Source organism: Chelonoidis abingdonii, chromosome 1 (assembly GCF_003597395.2).
Source record: "Chelonoidis abingdonii isolate Lonesome George chromosome 1, CheloAbing_2.0, whole genome shotgun sequence".
NCBI classification, from domain to species: Eukaryota; Metazoa; Chordata; order Testudines; family Testudinidae; genus Chelonoidis; species Chelonoidis abingdonii.
Window position 1 is genome coordinate 148,462,888 of NC_133769.1, and position 16,314 is coordinate 148,479,201.

At 49.1% G+C, this 16,314-nt stretch overlaps 2 protein-coding genes and 2 non-coding genes across 4 annotated transcripts in view; 1 reads left to right on the forward strand and 3 right to left on the reverse strand.

Annotated features, from left to right (window-relative positions):
- LOC116833757 (uncharacterized) overlaps positions 1-16,314 on the forward strand; it is a 660,803-nt gene that overhangs the window by 458,450 nt on the left and 186,039 nt on the right. The window lies entirely within an intron of this gene.
- Positions 1-16,314, reverse strand: part of LOC116820769 (uncharacterized) — a 292,353-nt gene that overhangs the window by 34,152 nt on the left and 241,887 nt on the right.
- TRNAK-UUU (transfer RNA lysine (anticodon UUU)) lies at positions 6,666-6,738 on the reverse strand. The gene has a single exon. It is a non-coding gene; the product is annotated as a tRNA-Lys (tRNA).
- On the reverse strand, positions 12,287-12,358 carry TRNAE-UUC (transfer RNA glutamic acid (anticodon UUC)). Its single transcript has one exon. It is a non-coding gene; the product is annotated as a tRNA-Glu (tRNA).

Genomic DNA, 16,314 nt, shown 5'->3' on the forward strand with positions numbered 1-16,314 from the left:
CTCTGGTCAGGTGTCCTAGTGCTGAAACCCTCCTGTTTAGACCATAAAATAGCAGTTTTGCAGCAGGGGGCTGAAATTTTGGACCGGACATTGTAGCTCTGCCAATATTTTACTGAATTGCTTCAAAACAGCAAGTCAAGAAAGTCTCCTAAGTGCCAGGGTCTCTTCCATAGAAAGAACTGCCCCTGCTCTCCAGGAGTCTCTGCGTTCCACACAGCAAAGTACAAACCTGCTCCGCACTGAAGTGGGGTCAGACAGTGACAGTAACACAAATACTTCAGCCTATTAACCTAGGTCCCTTCCTTTCTTTAACCCAGGGTGTGCCAGTCAACTGTTAGCCATGGTGTTATCTTCACCTTCAAATACCTCTCAGGACATTTCACAGAGGAAGTGAAACCCCTTCCCCCAAATGGCTCCCTGGTAAGGAGTTGTACCATACTTGCCCCTGGAGACCGGTTTTATATTCTTAGAGCTTTTTCTCTTCAAACCCCTTATCCCAATCTCTGGGCCAACCACTGCATTTCAGAGTTTAGAATTTACTCTTATCACCCTCATATGGCACTTCCCATGTGAATTAGACGAAGTGTGGGAAGCTACATGGCTAATGAAAACTAATGCTCTGGGTGAGGCCAGAATTCACACCCACAGCTGTATTTTCCCCCTGCATGAGCCACCATAGGTCCTTCAGAGACAAGCTTGGGCTGTAGATGGTTCTGTGAGTCTGTGGTTCACCGCTTTTGGGTTCTATGTGAAAGGCTGATGGTTCAAACCCAGCAGAAAATGATGGGTTTTTGTTTTAAGCAATGAGAATCCAGTACATTTTAACAGGCAGAAAATCTCTATTCTGGTCTAGCCTCATTTGACTCCTCCTGCCCATCATCTTCCTTCCTCCTCAGTGTCTTTCTTTCCCCACTGGGGACATGCAGAGATGAACCCCAGTCAGTCTGTATCTCCTAAGGAATGTGGGTGAAGGATTCCAGCTGAATTAACTCCGCTCACCTGGGTTAGAAACATTTGTCCGATTTCCCACTATCTGCTTGAAAGAAACATTAATTCAGACCCAGGAGACAAGGCAGAGGCTTCATGAACTTGATCTCCAGGAAGGGAAAAAGGATCCCCAGAAAGGAAGAGAGCTTCCTTTAGACTCAAGCTGGGGTCTCCTGGAAGTTGGAAAAGACCTTTGGTCACTGAGGATCTCATGGGATCATGCTGCTCCAGAGGCTCCAAAGTCCTGGGTGCAGGAGGGGGTCACTGCGCTGTCTGAAATGGAAGGGAGGCACCTAGAAGGGATGGGAGGAACAGAAAATGGAAAAGAATGAAACAGAGCAAATACTGCTTCTCTCTCCCTTCGCCAACCCAGCAAGAAATGTTATCAATGGGGAAGCTCCCCACCAGCAGAGAACACAGCCTCAAACTGAGCAGTAGGGTGACCAGACAGCAAGTGTGAAAAAGTCAGACACTTTCACTAGCTGCATTTGTGGTATAGTGGTGAGCCTAGCTACTTTCCAAGCAGTTGACGGGGGTTCACTTCCCAGCCAATGCTGTAATATAATGTTTCCTCTGCTGGGAATTGGTTTAATTTCAGCCAGTTTATCAATGGAATGAGAGAATCAGTGTACCAAATCCCAGCAGGTCATTAAACACAAGGGAGGAAGAAAGGGGCAAGGCCATAAAATGAGCAGTTGGAGTCATCCTGGTAGTACAATGTTTGGTTTATATTTTAAAAGAAATTCCTTTACTTCCCTTTCCCTTTTAGACTCAGAACCTTTAAGCTCAGAGGGGACCAGTGTGATCATCGAGTTCAACCTGCTGCACCTGGCAGGGCAAAAGGACCCACCCACCCATTCCTGGAATAGACCCAGGAGGGGAGGCAGCTCTGTGCACTGCCCCTACCCCGGACTGCGCATGGAGGCCTTCTGCTCCCCTCCCCCAGTGGGTGTGCAGAGATGTGCCAGCAGCACTAAGGTGGTTCCCTGCCCACTCTGTCTCCGTCCCTCTGTGCTGCTCCCAGAAGTGGCCGGCATGTCCCAGCATCTCCTGGGATGGGGGGAGTGTCTCCATGTGCTACCCCTGCCCCAAGTACCAACTCTGCAGCTCCCATTGGCCAGGAACTGCAGCCAATGGGAGCTCTGCAGGCAGCACCTGCAGGCAGCAGCACATAGAGACCCCCTGGCCCAGCCCACCTAGGAGCTGCTGCCAGAGGGTTGCGTGTACCAGTCACTTTGGGAGCTGCAGTGCCCGGGGTAACCGCCACTCCTCCTGCACTCCAACCCCCTCCCCCAGCGCACAGCCCGCACCCAAATTTCCTCCCAGAGCTTTGCTTGTTGTCCTTTCACCCAGAACCATCCTTCTTCTCCTGCGATGCAAGTAGCCATCCCTGGGAAGCCAAGAGGCAGGCACAGGATTCTGTCTCCCAGCAGCCAACCGCACCTCCCCAGGCTTTAGCAGAATGAATGGTGGTGCTCTACTAACCCCACTTAGCCACAGTGATGCGCTTAGCTTCTGTCCTGCCTTCCTCAGTTCGACTTCCCTCTTTTGCCCCATTCCTGCCTCACTTCCTCCTTTGGCAAGTCACGCAAAGGAGGCCAGCAGGAAGAGCCGGCCTCCGCAGGCCAACCTCCGAGAGCAGAGGAGATCAAGCCACAAGGCTTCAAAAGGTGACTGGTCCAAATCCTCTAGCTTTCCGCTGCTGAGGCCAAGGCTTTTTCCTCAACTCATTCCACCACCCTCTGTGCTGCAGGGGTTGGGGTTATCGCAGGTGTTACCTGAAACTGGGCCAGTTAGTAAGCATAGGGAGGACTGATAATCCACTAGAGTTGGCAGAAAGCAGCATGTTTATTATACTAACAGCTAAGCTCAAAAGAAGCAAGGGGTGTCACACTGACACACTCACGCTCCCAGGACTGGAGATGTCAGGATTCTGCAAGGTAAGTGTCCCACAGCGCCGCGACAGACGGTGTGATGAAGGTAAGTCTTCCTGAGGCACAATGAAATGCAACAACAGTGAACCGGTGGTCCAGGTGAAGGGCATTCACTGAAGGTACAAGCTTATGAGTGCTCTCCTGAGCACAGGGCCCCTTCCCTTTTTAAGGACCTGCACCTCATGGCCTGCGACTAGAGATGACTTGGCTGCATCTGATTGGTCACACTCTACCTTGGGCAGTGTCCATGCTTTGGATGTCTGAGTGCTGCCTAATTAGAGTCCCAGGCACTTTGTCTACCTGGGAGCTCTTCTGCTCTTCAACCAGCCCATTCATCCCACAAGCATTCCAGGAGGGAGTGGGAGGGGGAAAGGGAAAGCCACTTCACAGGCATTCAGAGAGGGAGAGGAGACAAAAGTGCAGGGGGAGTATAACAGACCTTTTGAGCATAGAAATCACTGCTGCTCCTACAACAACAGAGACAGGCCAGTAGGAGCTGGGAAAATTAAGCCATCCTGTTTCTACCTGGTTTCAAATCAGGGACCTTTTGGGTGTTAGGCAAACATGGTTACCAGTATATTACAGAAACTCTGTCACAGGGCTCTGCCCCTCCCTTCATAAGAACATAAGAATGGCCATACTGGGTCAGACCAAAGGTCCATCCAACCCCGCATCCTATCTGCCAACAGTGGCCAATGCCAGGTGCCCCACAGGGAGTGAACCTAACAGGTAATGATCAAGTGTCTCTCTCCTGCCATCCATCTCCACCCTCTGACAAACAGAGGCTAGGGATCCCATTCCTTACCCATCCTGGCTAATAGCCATTCATGGACTTAACCTCCATTAATTTATCTGCAAAAAGAAAGAGGAGTACTTGTGGCACCTTAGAGACTAACAAATTTATTTGAGCATAAGCTTTCGTGGGCTAAAACCCACTTCATTGGATGCATGCAGTGGAAAATATACAGCAGATATATATATATATATACACACAGAGAACATGAAAAAATGGGTGTTGCCATACACACTATAACAAGAGTGAGCAGTTAAGGTGAGCTATTATCAGCAGGAGAAAAAAAACCTTTTGTAGTGATAATCAGGATGGCCTATTTCCAACAGTTGACAAGAAGGTGTGAGTAACAGTAGGGGGACAAATAAACATGGGGAAGTAGTTTTACTTTGTGTAATGACCCATCCACTCCCAGTCTTTATTCGAGTCTAATTTAATGGTGTCCAGTTTGCAAATTAATTCTAGTTCAGCAGTCTCTTGTTGAAGGGTTTTTGTTGTAATATTTTGACTTTTAGTAATTGAGTGACCAGGGAGATTGAAGTGTTCTCCAACTGGTTTTTGAACATTATAATTCTTGATGTCTGATTTGTGTCCATTTATTCTTTTATGTAGAGACTGTCTGGTTTGGCCAATGTACATGGCAGAGGGGCATTGCTGGCATATATCACATTGGTAGAGGTGCAGGTGAATGAGCCTCTGATAGTGTGGCTATGATGGCGTCCCCTGAATAGATATGTGGACAGAGTTGGTAACAGGCTTTGTTGCCAGGATAGGTTCCTGGGTTAGTAATGTATTTCCTTCAGGTTGGGGGGCTGTTTGTAAGTGAGGACTGGCCTGTCTCCCCAGGTCTGTCCTTCAGGCTAGGTTGTAGATCCTTGATGATGTGCTGGGGCTGAAGGTGACAGCTAGTGGCATTCTTTTACTTTCTTTGTTGGCCTGTCCTGTAGTAGGTGACTTCTGGGTACATCAATCTGTTCCATCACTTCAGCATGTGGGTACTGTAGTTTTAAGAAGGCTTGATAGAGATCTTGTAGGTGTTTGCCTCTGTCTGAGGGCTTAGAACAAATGCAGTTGTTTCTTAGAGCTTAGCTGTAAACAATGGATGAGGTGGTATGGTCTGAGTGAAACTTTGGGCCAGAAAAACCAGCTACAGCTTGGGATTGAACCAGGGACCTCTAGATCTTCAATCTAAAGCTGTCCCAACTGAGCTACTTCAGCACCTGAAGGGTCCTTTATTGGCACACAAAAAGGACATCATTGCGAGCACCCACGAAGGCAAGATGAATTTTTATCTGCCTTTCTCAGCTTGACTTGCTTCCTCACCTCATTCCTGCCTTAGATCCTGGGTTACCTAGTGGCTGAAGATGGTCCATTGTATCAAGCGGTGTCAGAGCTGACACAATGCCCCTGGGCAGCTTTTGCTCTGCACATACCGGCCGTGCACATTTGCAAATAGTTGAAAGCTCCTGTCAGTAAGTTCTGGGGACAGTTGCTCACCTTCAGAGGAAGCTCCCTAAAATTGGCCTGTCTCACCCAGCAGTACATTGAACTCTTTTCAGTCTGAGCTGAAGGAGGGGCCTCGCTGCTGTGGCTGCTGCTGCTGCTGTGAGGGTGGCCACTGTTGCGGATGAAGCCATCCTGCAAGCACCTTCCACCTAGTGGAAAATCCTGTAGGATGTAAGGTGGGAGTAGAAGAACACGGGGGGGGGGGGCTTCCTAATCTCCTCCCCCTTCCTCCACCATCGGCCATCCCATACCCAGTGTGCACCCAGTGGGGTCAAAAAAAATACAGCCATATCCGAAGAGTCAGTTGGGTTCTTTGCAGTTGCCCCAACATTCCCCTCAGGCCTGACCTGCCCTCCAGCTCAGCCACCCACTGAAAATTGAAACACAAAAAAGTAGAGCCATAAAAGTCTTCAAAGCCCACCAGGCCCAACTCCCTTCTAATACGGCAGAAAAGCCACACGTCTCCTGACTAGGTAGGGACATCCTATTGCCCCACAAGAAGTGGAAGGCCATCCTGTTCGGTCTCAGCAGCACTCATGGAGCAGGGGGAAATACATGGCTGCGGAAATTCCCCACAGCCAAAAGATAGGTCTTGAGCATCACAACTTTGTAGGTAATTACAAAGTCCACTTATGGCACTGGCTGAGCCATTCCTCACAGGCCAGCAACCACTTCTCCTAGTTCACGTTCCCTACCATGTCACCAACCGAGTGCTAGAAGGCCCAGTTCATCCACCTGCCCACTCTTGCAGCCCTCCTTTTTCACCCTGACTGATAGGAAGGAGTATTAAGCCTCCCTCCCTTAGGGCCTTCAGCATCCCTGGGGAATACCAACACCATCCAGGGGATTTTGGGCCAGTAGGTCAACCAATAGGGCTGCCTCCTAGATCATGCTTCAGCCTAGCTTCAGGACTCAGAGGAAAAGGAGCTCACATCCCTACCTACAGAACTCCAGGCACGGCCAGGCTTCTGGATCAAATGTCCCCTCTTGTGCTCATGTCACAACAGCTAGCGGGTAAAAGACAGGATTTCATGGCATTTGAGAGAGCAAAAAAAGCCTTGGAAGACTCAGCAGGGTTAGGTGGCACAAGAACTGTCCTCAGATCCCACCAAGACTTCCACTCAGATTGTAGGATTCAAAGTCCTGAGTGCTAGTCTTACACCATGGGACCAATAGGGAACCCCCAGACCTGTGCTGAGTTCTGGTGCAGATGACAGGGCAGGGGCAGCCCTGCATTTGCACACCAAGTTGGCATGCATCAATTTGTTGCAGGTCCCAGAGGCCTTTCTTAATCTAGACTGAGCGGCCAGTGGGCATGCAAGGAAGTTACCCCTTCAATCCCAGACAGTAAAGAGCCCTTCCTAGGAAAGGTCAAGACCTGAAAATGACAGTCCTCAAGAGATGCCTTCTGAAGTTCTTGGAGGATATCACAGAGGGAACTGTTCTTCTGCCTGATCAGGGACTTGAACCCTGGTCCCTCGGATTAAAAGTCTGATGCTCTACCAACTGAGCTAGCCAGGCTCATATTTAAAAGAGGCAAATTTCATGCAGAAGAGAAACTAATCAAGAAAAATGACAGCAGGAAACAATACAGAAAACCTGCTACACTCGCTCTCTTAGCAGTCCTACACCAGCCTGATCCTCCATCTGGCACCCAGAGAGCATATTCTTTTTTTAGTTAAATATCAAATCCCTGAGAAAACACAGTTATACGAAGCAAAATGAAATCACAAACAGAAATGTCATTGGAAATACAAAAATAAAACAGCAAATGCAATCCCTATCGCTTTATCATATCTGGGCCATTCCTGTATTGAGAGCACCCGCTAAGGTCCATGTGTGTTTACAAGAAACCTGGAGGAACTCATACCACAGCCTGAACCTGAAACTCACCTGCTTCCAGGTGCTGCAGTAAAACCCTTTCCCTGCTGTGACGTTGCACTTCACAGGATTTTTATGAAAATATGCAAATGAGTGTGAATATAAAGTAACTGGAATATACTTCATGCAAAAAGTCTCTTGTATGGTGTCATTACAAAGCTTATAATCTACTGAGTGTATTCATCCTATTTTTATGAACCGATCATTCTTGTATCTGAAACTAGAAATATGAAGTATAACTCTGAGGTCCTGTTGTAATGATGCAAAGTGTGGGCCATTAATAGTGGTTTAAACTCTTGATGACTCCCATTAACCAGGACAATTGACTATAGATGGCTCTGTCCTGCACCATCTGTGAGTCAGGCCAGGAAGAATGAAGGCTTGGAGGGGGTTTCACATGTCACCTGGTACAGGAATCCATCTTAAACCTGGGGCTTTTCCCCAGGAGAGAGACAAAACAATCCTGCCTTGTACCAAAGCTATATAAGGGAGTGGAACAGAAGAAAGGTGGCTGCAGTCGTGAGAAATCTCCTAGCTACCACCTGAGCTGGAACAAGGACTATACTGGGCAAAAAGATTGGGCACAGACTGGAAATAAATCTAGTCTGCAAACAAAGCTTATTGGAAGATCTCTGAGGGTGAGATTTATATGTATTGAGTTTCATACTGTATTAGGCTTAGACTTGCATGTTTTTGTTTTGTTTTGCTCTATGGAGAATACAAACTCCATAGAGAAGGAAAAGTTAATGCCTTAGAAAAATCTATGTGTGTGTGTTAGAGTGTCTAAGAACCACTCTCCTATAGTTTCTTTTCTCTGATTTCCTTTAGAAAATCTGAAGCAGGGAGCAGAAAACTATTGCCTTTTCTGAGGTTGGAGCTCAGGACCTTCTGAGTATGAGACTGACACACTGCCAATCATGCTAAGATGACCCAGGAAAATATTTAGGCTCAGTCCATATAGAACCCTCCGACAGCAGTGACAGAGCTGGTGCCCACAGACCTGTCCTGGCAGCTTTCTCAGCAGTAAGGAAATCAATTTTCCCTGCCAGGGAACAATCTACTGGAACCAATGGCAGCACAGGGAGGATGTTTCCAAGCTATGCAACCGCCTCTACATTTTAGAACTTACTTTCCTTTTTCTAGTATAGCATTTTTTTATATGAAGTAGGCAAAGCAAACTACACAGGTAAGAGAAACCAGGGCTTGAGAGAAAGCTTGAACTTATAACCCCCAACAGATAGCCCTTCTGCACTAACCAGTTGCACCACTGAAGATTTTTCTTTTAAATACTTTTGGGAAGCAGGCAGTTATCTCTGTGGTTCACACCTTTGCCTGGTAATTGAAAGGCAGGGTTCAAACCTAACTCAAAATGTGGCTTTTCAGCAATGAGACTCCAGGACATTTTAACAGGAAGAAAATCTCTTCTATTCTGGTTTAGACCCATTTGACTCCTTCTGCCCATCTTTTCCCCCTCCCCCAGTCTCTTTCCTTCCCCATTGGGACCATGCAGAGAGGAGCCCCAGTCAGTCTCTATCACAGAGTCTGTATCCCATAAAGGGAGGGGTTACTTTAAAACACTGATAATGGGGAGGGGAGTGGTGTGTGTGATTAGGGGGAGAAAGGATGGAGATCTAACAGTGGGGCCCAGAGAGATTCCCCCAGATTGGGGAGATCCCCTGCTGCCCCCCATCAGCCAGCTGTGAGAAAAATAACTGTGGGGGGAGGGTCTCCACACGCTGCCCCCATCCCCACTGCCAACTGTGGCAATGGAAGCTGCAGGGGTGGAGTCTGCAGGCAGTGGTGCACAGAGATGCCCCCAGCCCTCCTGCTTAGGGGCTGCTGCCAGAGGGGGGTGCGGGTTGCTTTCAGGAGATGTCCGAGGTAAATGCTGCACCCCCACCCTCTCCTGCACCCCCAACCCAGACCCCACACCTGCACTCAAACTCCCTCCAAGAGCCTGCTCCCTGCATCTCCTCCTTGCCCCTAACTGCCTGCCCCAACCCAGACTCTACACCCACACCCAAACTCCCTCCAAGACCCTGGCCCCCACACTGTCTCCTTCAGCACAAACCCCTGACTGAGCCCAGCCCCTGCACCCAAACTCTCTCCCAGAGCCCAACCCCTTTCCCTCCCACAACCAAACTCCTTCCCAGAGCCTCAGGCAGGTGTGTGTGGCAGGTGGAGCAGGACTTGGTCCCATTCTGGGCACCACCAAAAATTATACACCCCTGTCCAGCCCAACCTTCTGCTGATGCACTTCAGCCCACACCCATGCAGGGTTTGAAGCTTCCATTGCTTAAATTCCAGGACACTGAGGGATTTCAGCTCCCTTTTGCCCAGAGGGAATCTTTACCCAGGGCCAGTGCAACCATTTAGGCAACCTAGGTGGTCACCTAGGGTGCTAGGATTTGGGGGGGCGCCATTTTCTTTGGCAGCGACAGCCGCGGCCAGATCTTTGGCCACCCTGGTCACCACCGGCATTTAGGTGGAGGGAGCTGGGGCAGAGGAGCACGGGGAGGGCCGCCTGCAGCAAGTAAGGGGGAGGGCGGCACGCAGAGGAACTCCTCGCCCCAGCTCACTCTTGCCCCGCCCCCTCCTCATGCATGCCGTGGCTGCTTCACGTCTCCCTCCTCCCAGGCTTGTGGCATCAATCAGCTTAGGCGCTGCAAGCCTGGGAGGCGGGAGACGTGAAGCAGCCATGGCATGCTCATGCACGGAGCAGGGGTGAGCTGGGGTGGGGGGGGTGCCTCAGGGCGAAGAGTGGGGAACTGCCACAGTGGGGGCGCCTCAGGGCAGGGGCACAGGGGGCAGGAGGGTGGAAGGTGGAAGTTTCGCCTAGGATGCGAAACATCCTTGCACCAGCCCTGCCTTCACCCCGCTCCCAACCAAGTTCTTGTCCGTGGGATCACAGTAGGGAGACTGGGTCCTGCTGTGTCTTTTCTCTCTCTACGACAGGCCAGGGTGCAATAACTGGGGCATCTGAGCACCCAGGACCTTCTATGGGGCTGATATGCCCCTTCCTCTTCTCCTTCTGTGGTCTCATCTATCATTGACTCCAGCCTTTTTTCTGTCCATCATCAGCACCATCCGAAGCAAACTGCACTCACCTCAAAAAGACAGAGTCCCGTGGCACCTTACAGACTAACAGATGTATTGGAGCATAAGCTTTTGTGGGTGAATACCCACTTCGTCAGATGAATGTCTTGGAAAATTTGCAGGGGCAGGTATAAATATGCAGGCAAGAATCAGTCTAGAGATAAGCAAGTTAGTTCAGTCAGGGAGGATGAGGCCCTCTTCTAGCAGTTGAGGTGTGAACACCAAGGGAGGAGACACTGCTTTTGTAGTTGGCCAGCCAGTCACAGAATTCCCACTCCATTCATCTGACGAAGTGGGGATTCACCCCCAAAAGCTTATGCTCCTGTACGTCTGTTAGTCTATAAGGTGCCACAGGACACTGTTGCTTTTTACAGATCCAGACTAACACAATTACCCCTCTGATACTCAAAAAGACAGTGTCCCCTGGTGGGTGTGAATCACTGACCTCTCTCCTCTCTGAGCACTGACTGCCCCTCCTTTTCCTTGCCTCTCAGTCTGAGCAGATGGGGCCTTTCCCTCCAGTGCTGGAGGATTTGCCCTTCTCACGTACCCTTGTCCCAAGCAGCACAGCAGGTGGGAATCTTAAATGTACCAAGGTGACTTAGGAGCAGAACCCCCCCCCCCGCCCCAGACTCCATGCAATTGGCACTTGCCCCTCGCCCCTCAGTGAGCAGGACTGATCACTCTGCATGGGGATAGTGGGCCTCATCCCGCCTGAGCATGAGCGAAGCCAGCAAGGTGCAAAAAAACAACATGGTAATGCTGGGGATTTGAACCCAGGACCTCCGAACACACAACAGTCTGCACTCTACCATGAAATTACGCGTATGCCCAATGATCTATGGGAAGTATACTCAGAGCTGTACCTATATTTCCAAAAGAGCATCTAGTGGTCCTAAGAGGTAGCATGGCGCATTACCTGCTTCTGAGCGGTGCCACGCGCAGTCTCATGAGGCTGCTGGTTCTTAGGGTGTCACTTGTCTGGCAGCAGGCTAGAGTTGGTGTTTGTGGGGCAAGGTAGTGTGTGCCTGGCTCTAGGATACACCTAGGTATCTCCCTGCATCTGGGGTCCGGGTGGTGCTGCACTCCTGCTGAACGTTCTGAGCATGCGTGGTGGGCTCTTGTGAACAGCTCGAGTCCCTGCGCTAGTGGTTCAAATGATCGATGGGTATGGCTCCAGCTGTTTCTTAGGATTTACTATTTCACTGGCTGTGAGTCCAGCTTTCCCAGAATTCCTGCGTGCCATTGGGTCTGTTTCATGCTGAACAGCAAGTCACCCGTTTCCCTTTTAGTGAGCGGCATTAGCGGGTTCAGTCGTTAATGAGGTGGATCTAGCTGTAGATTGTTATTCATTCCTCACCTTTGCAATTCACACAGTTCTTTTCCTACTCAACTCCCCACTCGTGCATCTCGTAGCAGGGTTGGGGCCTGAGATTTTCAGGTCCTTTTTCCCTCCACTGGAGTACTCAGCTTTTCCCCACTTCCCAGACATCATGAATACAACGGGCGTCATACACAGATAGTAGGAGTAATATAGCACAAAAATGTACTTTATTCTCTTTTCACTGTAAAGGACTGACAATGGCAAATATTTCTGATATGATTGTTAGGGGTTAACAGTTCAGATAAGGCCTGGCCTGTCAGCTCTGACCAGAGGGCCAATCAGGACAGGACACTTTCAGATCTGCCGATGCGGGCAGAGTATTTTCTGTGTGTGCTGTTAGTAAAGAATGGATGATTTGTTCGCTCTGGAGCCTCAGAGGGACCAGACGTGCAACCAGGTTTCTCTCCATCTCCCTGAATACAGATTCTTATAGATTCCAAAACGTAAGAACAGTAGAATGGCGAGTTAGGCTTATGTTTATTTTCTTATTTGCAAATGTGCATTGGCTGGAAGGAGTTCAAATTTGTATTTTGCTGAAAGGATTTTATTTGTCTTGTATACTTGGGCTGGGAGGGTATCCAGGGTGCTGTAGCGAAGACCCTGTACCTAATCCATCTAAATTTACAAAAGATAATTTTCAGAAAAAACCACAGGCTTGTTTACATTGCAAGTGAAGAATAACTGAAGCTTTTTTGGTTTAAAGTTTTTTTCCCTGACTGGGAATCAAACCCAGGCCATGGCAGTGAAAGTACCAAATCCTAACCACTAGACCACCAGGGAGCTTGAGAAACTTGTTTTTCTTCTCACTTTGCTACACTTTCTTAGGCTACTTTCTATCCACTTTCTGACAGTGCTCCATTGTCCACTCCTGGAGGGGTTAAGAACAGAGAGTGCAGAACCCCTGGACTCAGGGTCACAACCTCAGCCCAACACAAGACACTGAAACAAACTCCAATCATGCTTCCTCCAGCAGGATCACAGAGACACACAAAAAAAACCACCAGGAACAATCCTCCTCTGCCTTCATTTACCCGTCGCAACCCTCTCAGCAGCCAACTCTTGCAGGAAGGACACTGAGCTGATAGGAGCTCTGGCATACAGACCAAGGGAGGGGTGTTGCTCCCCTCACTGTGAGCTGATCACATTCTGACTCCGTGGAACGGGGCTCTGAGCTTTGCCATCTTGTGAGTTCTGAGTGCTGAGCCCCCCGGACCCTTCTGCTGGGAGCATGGTGATTGCACAACAGCTGCAAGCCCTTTTCCCATCTCCTGTGTCATGGTTATTGGAGGTGGATCTAGCTGTAGATTGTTATCCATTCCCCCACTTGACAATTTCAAAGTTCTTTTCCTACTCTAACTCCCCACTGTGCATCTGGTAGCAGGGGTTGGGGTCCTGAGACTTTTCAGGTCCTTTTTCCTACTCTCCACTGGAGGTACTCAGCTTTTCTCACTATCCCAGACAATCATGAAATACAACAGGTAGCATAAAGAAAGCGGAGGCGAAATTCTCACGTGCCAGGGTGGATGTTGCCCAGGGACCCTGTCTTCCAATTGGTTCCATGGAATTTGGCCCCTCCTTTGCAAAAGGGACAGAGAAAGATCTGTGTTCCTGTGTCGTGTGCAAGCAAAGAAAATTGTGCGTCTGTGTGAAAGAGAGGTGGGAAATGGCCCCATGATGGGACAATATCCTCAGGATTAAGACCTAAGGACTCAGGCTGAGAACTGATAGAACTCCACTCATCTGGGATTTAACAAATTGTCTTCCATGGAGCAGGGCCAGATCCAGTGTTTTTGCTGCCCCAAGCAGGAAAAAAAAAAAAGCTGCAATCAGCACCAATTCCTTCTCTGCAGGAGGGCCGAATTGCCACCAAACCTCCCCTTTCCATTGGCTGCCCCAGGCACCTGCTTGCTGTGCTGATGCCGGCCCTGCCATGGAGACACTGGGAAGATGAGGGAATCAGGAAAAAAACATAGATTTGTTTACACTGCAAGTGAAGAATAACTGAAGCTTTTTTGGTTTAAAGTCATTTTTCCCTGACTGGGAATCAACCCCAGACCATGACAGTGAAAAAGCCAAATCCTAACCACTAGGAAGGTGATAATACTGCTTTTCTTCTCACTTTTGCTACACTTTCTTGGGCTACTTTCTATCCAATTTCTGAAGCTCTTCCTTTGTCCACTCCCTGAGGGGCTAAGAGCAGAGAGTGCAGGAACCCCTATGCTCAGGGGCACAACCTGAGCCCAACCCAAGACACTGAAACAAACTCAAATGATGCTTCAGCTTCCTCCAGCAGGATCACAGAGACACACAAAGAAAACCCATGAGGAACAATCCTCCTCTACCTTCATTTATCCCATCACAACCCTCTCAGCAGCCGACTCTTGCGGGAAGGACACTGAGCTGATAGGAGCTCTGCTATAGAGACCAAGGGAGGGGTGTTGCTCCCCCTTGATGTGAGCTGATCACATTCTGACTCCATGTAACGGGGCTCTGAGCTTTGCCGTCCTGTGAATTGTGTGTCCTAAACAAGCAACCACAGTGCTGAGCCCCCCACACCCTTCTGCTGGGAGCATGGGAATTGCACAACAGCTGCAAGCCCTTTTCCCCTCTCCTGGTCCTCCTCAGATTCCCCAGACCTTCCCCACAAATGGTTTCATCAGAAGCTGGAGGGATCTAAGGACCTGCAGGTTTCCCCCACCCATCTCTTAAAGCAAACAGTGATTCCCTTCTCTGACACTCCTGGGGCCAGGCTTCTTTTGAGAGTTTTTTCCCCAGAGGGACCTGATTCCCTGTGAAAATGCATGTGTGGCATGTGGGGAACAGGCTTGTCTGCCCCCTCTCTGGGAACTGAGAAGCTTTTTCACACTCTCTCCCACTAGATGAGTCCAATAGCACCTCCCCATGATGGGAGAATCCTAAATTCCACCCTCCCTCCCTGGTTTCTCTGACCAGCTGATGGCGACAGCATGCTAAATCAACCCCAGCTCTCTGGGCTAGAAAACAGCTTCTAACCAGCCTTGTAACAGCTCTAGTTTGCTCACTGGAGACATAACAAACCAGGAAAGAAGGCAAATGTCAGACAGGGAACCTCAGCTCACAAATAAACACCCTCAGAGCTCCTTCTACGCTGCGACTGGGCAGTTGACTGACTTTAAATCTAGCTAGCACAGTTGATAGAGCATGATGCTCTTAAACCCACCATCATAAATTCAAACCTCATAGTGGGTGGTAGCGACAGCCCTTAGGTGTCACTCTTCTGCTAATAGTCACAGACCAAAATGAAATAAACTCTCGATGCTCTTCAGCAGGTCATGTTTTTTCCTCTTGCTGAACTTCAGTGAAACATGAAGAGAGACCAAACTGACATTTGCATCCTCTGTTAAGAGAGGATTTTCTCCTCTTCCATTCTACCCCAGGCAAGAAGAGGGGATAATAACCATTTAACAGATGACTGCAGAGAGAAAACTTTGGTCATTATAAATAGGACAATGATCAATTGTTCTCCATGTCCACTGACGATAGGACAAGAAGTAATGGGCTTAATCTGCAGCCAAGGAGATTCACGTTAGATTTTGGGAACAGCTTTCCAGTTCTAAGGGTAGTTAAGCTCTGGAATAGGCTCCCAAGGGCATTTGTGGAGTCTCTGTCCTCAGAGGTTTTTAAGAACAGGTTGAACAAACCTCTGTCAAGGACAGTTTGCATATACTTGGTTCCATAGACAACCTGCTCTGGCTCTGGTTCCTTCTGCTCCCTGCCTGGGCTGACTGTTGTGGGCACTTGACCCCACATCCCCCTGACACATTGTCTCCGCTTGGCCCTGCCTCAGCAGAGAGGGCTGGATTTCATGACCTCTCCAGAGCCCTTGCAGCCTTACAGCTCTATAATTCGATGCCATCGCAATATAATATAAACAACAACAGAAGTGGAAACACCCCAATCTAACATCTAACAATTCAGCATGAACTGACATTCCACAGCACAAAGTGACAACACATAGGAGTGCAAAGCACTACAATTCAGCACCTTGCAAATGAACGCCCCATAGGGCAAAATGACACACTGCAAAAGAGCTCAGCTCAAACGAACGCAACACAAGGCAGAGCAAAAACCATACAACACGAAACAATGCGTCAGAGTGGAATGTGACACTGTGCAAAACAGCTCAGAGTGGAACAATGGCACAGCACAAACTCATACAACAGAATCATATAGAAAGGTAGGGCAGGGAGGAGATTCTGCCATGTGTTTCTCTAACTTGCTCTTAAAAACCTCTCACTATGGGGCTACTTCCCAGCTCTTCTTCACACAGAACCCCTTTTTTCTTTGCACAGACACAGGAACAGCAAGATCTTTCTCTGTCCCTTGTGCAAAGCAGGGGGACAAATTCCATGGAAACAATGGACAAGCAGGGGGCCCTGGGCACATCCAGCCCTGGCTGTGAGATGTTCCCTCCCCTCTTTCTTTATGCTCCTGTTGTTATTTCATGGCATGTCTGAGATGGGGAAAAATCTGAGTTCACTCCAGGTGGAGAGGAAAAGAACCCTGAAAATCACAGGCCCTCAGGGAAAACCCAACCCCTCCTACTGGAGTCACTGAGGTGCTGGGAATCTGCATGGGAAAGGGACTGTGTGAATTGTCAAGATGGGGAATGAATAACAATCTACAACTAGATCCACCTCATTAACCACCGACACAGGCTAATCCTGCTGCAGATAGAAAGGAAACTGGGAGTGAGT